The sequence below is a fragment of the Aquarana catesbeiana genome, linkage group LG05 (genome assembly GCF_042186555.1).
Source record: "Aquarana catesbeiana isolate 2022-GZ linkage group LG05, ASM4218655v1, whole genome shotgun sequence".
Classification (NCBI taxonomy): domain Eukaryota; kingdom Metazoa; phylum Chordata; class Amphibia; order Anura; family Ranidae; genus Aquarana; species Aquarana catesbeiana.
Genome location: NC_133328.1, coordinates 652154557 through 652162121, shown reverse-complemented (window position 1 = coordinate 652162121; position 7565 = coordinate 652154557). Strand labels below are relative to the sequence as shown.

The following is a 7565-nucleotide window of genomic DNA, read 5'->3' as shown; positions in this document are numbered from 1 at the left end:
CCTCTGTGATTGGACACACCTCAGGAGACCCGCTCCACAGTGATTGGACACACCTCAGGGGACCCGCTCCACAGTGATTGGACACACCTCAGGGGACCCGCTCCTCTGTGATTGGACACACCTCAGGAGACCCGCTCCACAGTGATTGGACACATCTCAGGGGACCCGCTCCACTGTGATTGGACACACTTCAGGAGACCCGCTCCACTGTGATTGGACACACCTCAGGAGACCCGCTCCACTGTGATTGGACACACCTCAGGGGACCCGCTCCACAGTGATTGGACACACCTCAGGGGACCCGCTCCTCTGTGATTGGACACACCTCAGGAGACCCGCTCCACAGTGATTGGACACATCTCAGGGGACCCGCTCCACTGTGATTGGACACACTTCAGGAGACCCGCTCCACAGTGATTGGACACACCTCAGGAGACCCGCTCCACTGTGATTGGACACACCTCAGGAGACCCGCTCCACAGTGATTGGACACACCTCAGGAGACCCGCTCCACAGTGATTGGACACATCTCAGGGGACCCGCTCCACTGTGATTGGACACACTTCAGGAGACCCGCTCCACTATGATTGGACACACCTCAGGAGACCCGCTCCTCTGTGATTGGACACACCTCAGGGGACCCGCTCCACAGTGATTGGACACACTTCAGGAGACCCGCTCCACTGTGATTGGACACACCTCAGGAGACCCGCTCCACAGTGATTGGACACACCTCAGGGGACCCGCTCCTCTGTGATTGGACACACCTCAGGGGACCCGCTCCACAGTGATTGGACACACCTCAGGAGACCCGCTCCACAGTGATTGGACACATCTCAGGGGACCCGCTCCACTGTGATTGGACACACCTTAGGGGACCCGCTCCTCTGTGATTGGACACACCTCAGGAGACCCGCTCCACAGTGATTGGACACACCTCAGGAGACCCGCTCCACAGTGATTGGACACATCTCAGGGGACCCGCTCCACTGTGATTGGACACACCTTAGGGGACCCGCTCCTCTGTGATTGGACACACCTCAGGGGACCCGCTCCACAGTGATTGGACACACCTCAGGAGACCCGCTCCACAGTGATTGGACACATCTCAGGGGACCCGCTCCACTGTGATTGGACACACCTTAGGGGACCCGCTCCTCTGTGATTGGACACACCTCAGGAGACCCGCTCCACTGTGATTGGACACACCTCAGGGGACCCGCTCCACTGTGATTGGACACACCTTAGGGGACCCGCTCCTCTGTGATTGGACACACCTCAGGAGACCCGCTCCACTGTGATTGGACACACCTCAGGGGACCCGCTCCACTGTGATTGGGCACACTTCAGGAGACCCGCTCCACTGTGATTGGACACACCTCAGGGGACCCGCTCCACTGTGATTGGACACACCTCAGGGGACCCGCTCCACTGTGATTGGACACACCTCAGGGGACTGGCTCCCTCTGTGATTGGACACACCTCAGGGGACCCGCTCCACTGTGATTGGACACACCTCAGGGGACCCGCTCCACTGTGATTGGACACACCTCAGGGGACCCGCTCCTCTGTGATTGGACACACCTCAGGGGACCCGCTCCACTGTGATTGGACACACCTCAGGGGACCCGCTCCTCTGTGATTGGACACACCTCAGGAGACCCGCTCCACAGTGATTGGACACACCTCAGGGGACCCGCTCCACTGTGATTGGACACACCTCAGGGGACTGGCTCCCTCTGTGATTGGACACACCTCAGGAGACCCGCTCCTCTGTGATTGGACACAGTTCAGGAGACCTGCTCCTCTGTGATTGGACACACCTCAGGGGACCCGCTCCACTGTGATTGGACACATCTCAGGGGACTGGCTCCCTCTGTGATTGGACACAGTAGGGGCCAATCAGCGGGTCCAGCGAACGCGATGTCCACCAGGACCCGCCGATCGTTCAGGAGAAAGGCAGAACGGTGGTCTGCTTATGTAAAGGCAGATCGATGTTCTTTAAGAAGGGAATGTGCTGATACTTTGTTTTTACTACGTAGGAACACGGATCTCTGTCTTCCCCCAGTCAGTAATCACTCCCCAGGAAAACACATTTAACCCTTTGATCGTCCCTGATGTTAACCACTTCCCTGCCAGTGTCATTAGTACAGTGACAGTGCATATTTTTAGCACTGATCGTTGTATTGGTGTCACTGGTTCTCAAAATACATCACTTGGTGTCCGATTTGTCCGCTGCAGTATCGCAGTCCCGCTATAAGTCGCTGATCGCCGCCATTACTAGTAAAAATATCCCATAGTTTGTAGATGTGATAACTTTTGTGCCAACCAATCAATATTCACTTATTGAGATTTTTTACCAATATAATGTAGCAGAATACATATTGGAATAAATTGATGAAGAAATTACATTTTTTTTACATTTTTTCATTGGATATTTATTATAGCAGAAAGTAAAAAATATTGTTTTTTTTTTTCAAAATTGTTGCTCTTTCTTTTGTTTGCAGCGCAAAAAACAAAAACGCCGAGATCATCAAATCCCACCAAAAGAAATCTCTATTTGTGGGAAAAAAATTACATCAATTTTGGATGGTGTCAGTAGTTTTTTTTATTTGTAATTATTGATTTTTATTTTAATTAAAATTAATTAAATTGATTTTTTTTTCACAATGCTTTATGGAGAGAGGGGGTTGGGGCAGTGGACAGTGTTGGGAGGGCAGGGGAGAGCGCTGTCAGTAGTTTTTTATTTTATTTTTTTACACTTTATAATTTTTTTGAATTTTTCTTATATTTTTTGGGGGGCTTTGGTGAGATGTCAACATATACACTTGTTCATTTTTTTACTTCAAAGCAGATTTTATATATTTGCTCTGAAATAAATTTAAAAAAATAACAAATAAACAAACAGTGTGTGTGTATATATATATATATATATATATATATATATATATATAATATATATTTTGTCCTATGCTGTAAGGAGGTGTTTTTCTTAGGAAAATGGTGGCGCCCGGCCACCAGAGACTCAACACAAGAAAAACGTTTGTTCTCTAGCATTTGAGAATTCTCCCATTAAAATCAATGCAATTTGGTCCACCACAAAATGGCCGCCAGCTGGAGCCCTAATTACAAGGACAGGTTGTTTAGTTTAGATGGGGATGTTAGGAGCGGAAGTTGTTTGCAGAGACTTCTGCGGGGACAGAGTCGGTCTTCACAGCTGTTCCCCGCACCGATCATTCCCGGGAGATCGGGAGGCGCTTGCGGGTGTGCGGTCACCACCTCGTCCCTTTATAACTGAACACATAATAATTACTCGGGTTCTGCGTCTGATTAAGGTGGTAATTAAACTCACTTGGTGCCTCATCTGCATCCAATCCGCCTCAGAACCCGAGTAATTCAGATGTGTTCGGGTTTGAGGGATGAGGTGACAACTCTACATACATGAGATGTCAGCTAAAAACGTAAACAACCTTGTTGTCATAGCAACCATTTTGTTTACTTGTTTACAAACTTGAGCTGTAAAAAAAAAAACACATCCTCCCGCTGTCTGTTTTACAGCTCGGATTTGTAAACAAACAGGTTGCTATGGCAACAAGGTTACAAAAAAAAAGGAAATTCAAGAAAAATTCCCCAAAGCAATTCTTCAATGAGGAGCAGGCAAATTTTCCAAAAGTATATAAAGTATTTATTGCACAAAAAATCACTTAACACTAATCAAAAATAGAAAAAACCTCCAGCGATTTCATTACAATTAGACAACATTGTCTACAGACGGCCACCACACACATACAGACTCCCCCCTCCCCCGACCCCGATACCTGCAGATTTCCTGCCAATCCCCTGGACAGGTTTGTTGGTGGGGGAGGGTCCTCTGAGCTTGTACGGCCCTCTGTGGAGACACCAATTACACGGCGAGACCCTTTATCTCCATAGCAACAGTGAGACCCCCCCCCATAACACTAACAATAAAAACATTCTCCTTTATTTATAATGTAACATATGGGGGAGAAATGATTTGGCAGTGAAAGGGTTAAAATGTGTGTGTGTGTAGGGGGAGGGGCTCCGCTCTCCATACTGCCCGTGGAGTATCATAGTAGAACTATTACTGGTCCACTTAGTCATCATCTTCTATCTACTACTTTTACTATGGGGAACCAACTCCACCCAACCCGAGGATTTCCCCGACCAGGTAAGACATTTTACTACACAGGATGACCCCGCCCAGGAGGAGCTCACACAAACAGAACCCACGCAGGCCGAGTCTGCACAGGATGACCCCGCCCAGGAGGAGCTCACACAAGCAGAACCCACGAGGGCCGAGTCTCCTCAGGAGGACCCCGCCCAGGAGGAGCTCACACAAACAGAACCCACACAGGCCGAGTCTGCACAGGATGACCCCGCCCAGGAGGAGCTCACACAAGCAGAACCCACGCAGGCCGAGTCTGCACAGGATGACCCCGCCCAGGAGAAGCTCACACAAACAGAACCCACGCAGGCCGAGTCTGAGCAGGATGACCCCGCACAGGAGGAGCTCACACAAGTAGAACCCACGCGGGCCGAGTCTGCGCAGGACGACCCCGCACAGACCAGCGGTCCACGTTCCAGCAAGAAGTCCCTTAGGGCTCACATTCATGACTATATCCGGCGTAAATGCCGGCCAAAAAAGCTGTTCAGGTGCCGCAAATAATTCCACCAACATCCTTAAAAAGATGATCTGGGTTGGGGTGAGTTAGGTTAGGTTGTCTAGGGTGAGTTTGGGTTAAGTTAGGTTGGGGGGGTTAAAGTACTCTGGAGGGGGGATGGGAGGGGTATTAGTACTCTGGCGGAGGGGGGTGGGAGGGGTATTAGTACTCTGGCGGAGGGGGGTGGGAGGGGTATTAGTACATGTCAGTACTCTGGTGGGGTGATGGGAGGGGTATCGGTACTCTGGTGGGGTGGATCAGTACTCTGGCGGGTGGGAGGGGTTTTAGAGGCAGGAGGAGGAGGTATCACAGGTAGGGGGAGGAGGTATCACAGGTAGGGGGGAGGAGATATCACAGGTAGGGGGGAGGAGATATCACAGGTAGGAGGAGGAGGTATCACAGGTAGGGGGGAGGAGATATCACAGGTGGGGGAGGAGGTATCACAGGTAGGGGGAGGAGGTATCACAGGTAGGAGGAGGAGATATCACAGGTAGGGGGGAGGGGATATCACAGGTAGGGGGGAGGAGATATCACAGGTAGGGGGAGGAGGTATCACAGGTAGGAGGAGGAGATATCACAGGTAGGGGGGAGGAGATATCACAGGTAGGGGGGAGGAGATATCACAGGTAGGGGGAGGAGATATCACAGGTAGGGGGAGGAGATATCACAGGTAGGGGGGAGGAGATATCACAGGTAGTTAATAATGCGTCCTCTGACACCAGTGTTGGGGGTTAATAATGCGTCCGCTGACACCAGTGCGGGGGGTTAATAATGCGTCCGCTGACACCAGTGTTGGGGGTTAATAATACGTCCGCTGACACCAGTGCGGGGGGTTAATAATGCGTCCTCTGACACCAGTGTTGAGGGTTAATAATACGTCCGCTGACACCAGTGTTGAGGGTTAATAATGCGTCCGCTGACACCAGTGTTGAGGGTTAATAATGCGTCCGCTGACACCAGTGCGGGGGGGTTAATAATGCGTCCGCTGACACCAGTGTTGGGGGTTAATAATGCATCCGCTGACACCAGTGTTGGGGGTTAATAATACGTCCGCTGACACCAGTGTTGGGGGTTAATAATGCGTCTGTTGACACCAGTGTTGGGGGTTAATAATGCGTCCGCTGACACCAGTGCGGGGGGGTTAATAATGCGTCCGCTGTCACCAGGGAATGGGGTTAATAATGCGTCCGCTGACACCAGTGTTGGGGGTTAATAATGCGTCCGCTGACACCAGTGTTGGGGGTTAATAATGCATCCGCTGACACCAGTGTTGGGGGTTAATAATGCGTCCGCTGACACCAGTGTTGGGGGTTAATAATGCATCCGCTGACACCAGTGTTGGGGGTTAATAATGCATCCGCTGACACCAGTGTTGGGGGTTAATAATGCGTCCGCTGACACCAGTGTTGGGGGTTAATAATGCGTCCGCTGACACCAGCGAATGGGGTTAATAATGTGACATCCATGTGGGTGCACTTGCGCAGACGCACCCTGGGTGTGTTCGGGGGCCGTGCAGCGGCAGCCACACAGATGTCACATTGGGTACAGCCGCTGCACCCCAGTTGACAGCAATGGGACTGCCTACACGGGATGCTGGGAACACCTGTGCATCCCCATTCTGGTAAACACGGCCCTCCTATGGGGTACGGATTCATACCCTTCATGTGAATAAGACCTAAGTGTGAATGGAATAAGTAGCTCCATTGTGTTGCTAAATTGGGGACCACTGTACCCCACTTTATTGTTATTTGGGTGCGTTTTATTATAGGAGTGTTATATATTGTAGATTTGGATAAGTTTGTATATGTTGTGGATGTGTGCGTTATTCTTTGGGTGTGTTTTGGAGTGTCATAGATTGTAGTTTAGGATAAGTTTGGATTTCTTCTGGAGGCGCTTTGAGTGGACATAATTGATGAACTCCGTTCAGCGGGGGCAGGCCTTAGAGAACAGAGGCCACATACAGGCAGCACAGAGGCTTAGGGGTTAGCCTTGCAGCACTGGGGTTCATGGTTCAAACCCTGACCAGGACACTATCTGCATGGAGTTTGCATGTTCTCCCTGTGCTTGCGTGGGTTTCCTCCGGGTACTCCGGTTTCCTCCCACACTACAAAGACATGCAACCTTGCGTTGGTGGTGCAGTGGTGAGCATAGCTGCCTTCCAAGCAGCTGACCCGGGTTCGATTCCCGGCCAACGCCATCTCCAATACCTGGAGTCCTCAGAGAGAAAAGCGCTATACAAGGGTGGAATGAAGAATGAAGTGAATGTGTGGAATGTTTGAGGAAGGTGAACCCAGCAACTGATAAAAGTCGCTTAGGCTGCGATCACACCTAGGCTTTCTGGATCGCGGGCGGAATTACTGCAATTCCCGATTGTGATCCCGTTATTTTCAATGGCACCCCAATCACGGGACAACATTGTCACCTGACAAATTACACAAACAAAATTGCGGGACGCCTGTTTCCCAAAAGCCGTCCTGCAATTTGTCAGGCGACAATCGCTGCAAAATCACCCTCAATTGGGACGATATTGAAAGTAAAGGGTCTCACATCAGACCCAATAATGACCAACTGAGAAATGCATCCCAGCTTAGTCTCCCTATAAATTTATGGCAGCTTATGGGGTGGCGCAGACGGGCAAGGCGCAGACATCATGGCTCTGTCCTGAGTGGCTCTGTCACGAGTGATGTGAAGTTTCACCGACGCAGTTTAACTAAAGCTGCATGAACAACAACAAGAACTTGGCTCCACTCTGCAAGACGACAAGCAAACCAGCTTTGACATTTATTTTATATTAGGTTAGTTTCCCACTCTCTATCCACTAACATGCTCCTCATTCTCTTCCTTCTCACATTGGTGTCTTCTATCCTCAAATTATCCTTACTC

At 50.3% G+C, this 7565-nt stretch overlaps 1 non-coding gene across 1 annotated transcript; it reads left to right on the top strand.

Moving 5' to 3' along the window:
- The first annotated feature begins 6806 nt into the window (after window positions 1-6806).
- TRNAG-UCC (transfer RNA glycine (anticodon UCC)) lies at window positions 6807-6878 on the top strand. Its single transcript has one exon. It is a non-coding gene; the product is annotated as a tRNA-Gly (tRNA).
- The last annotated feature ends 687 nt before the right edge of the window (window positions 6879-7565 follow it).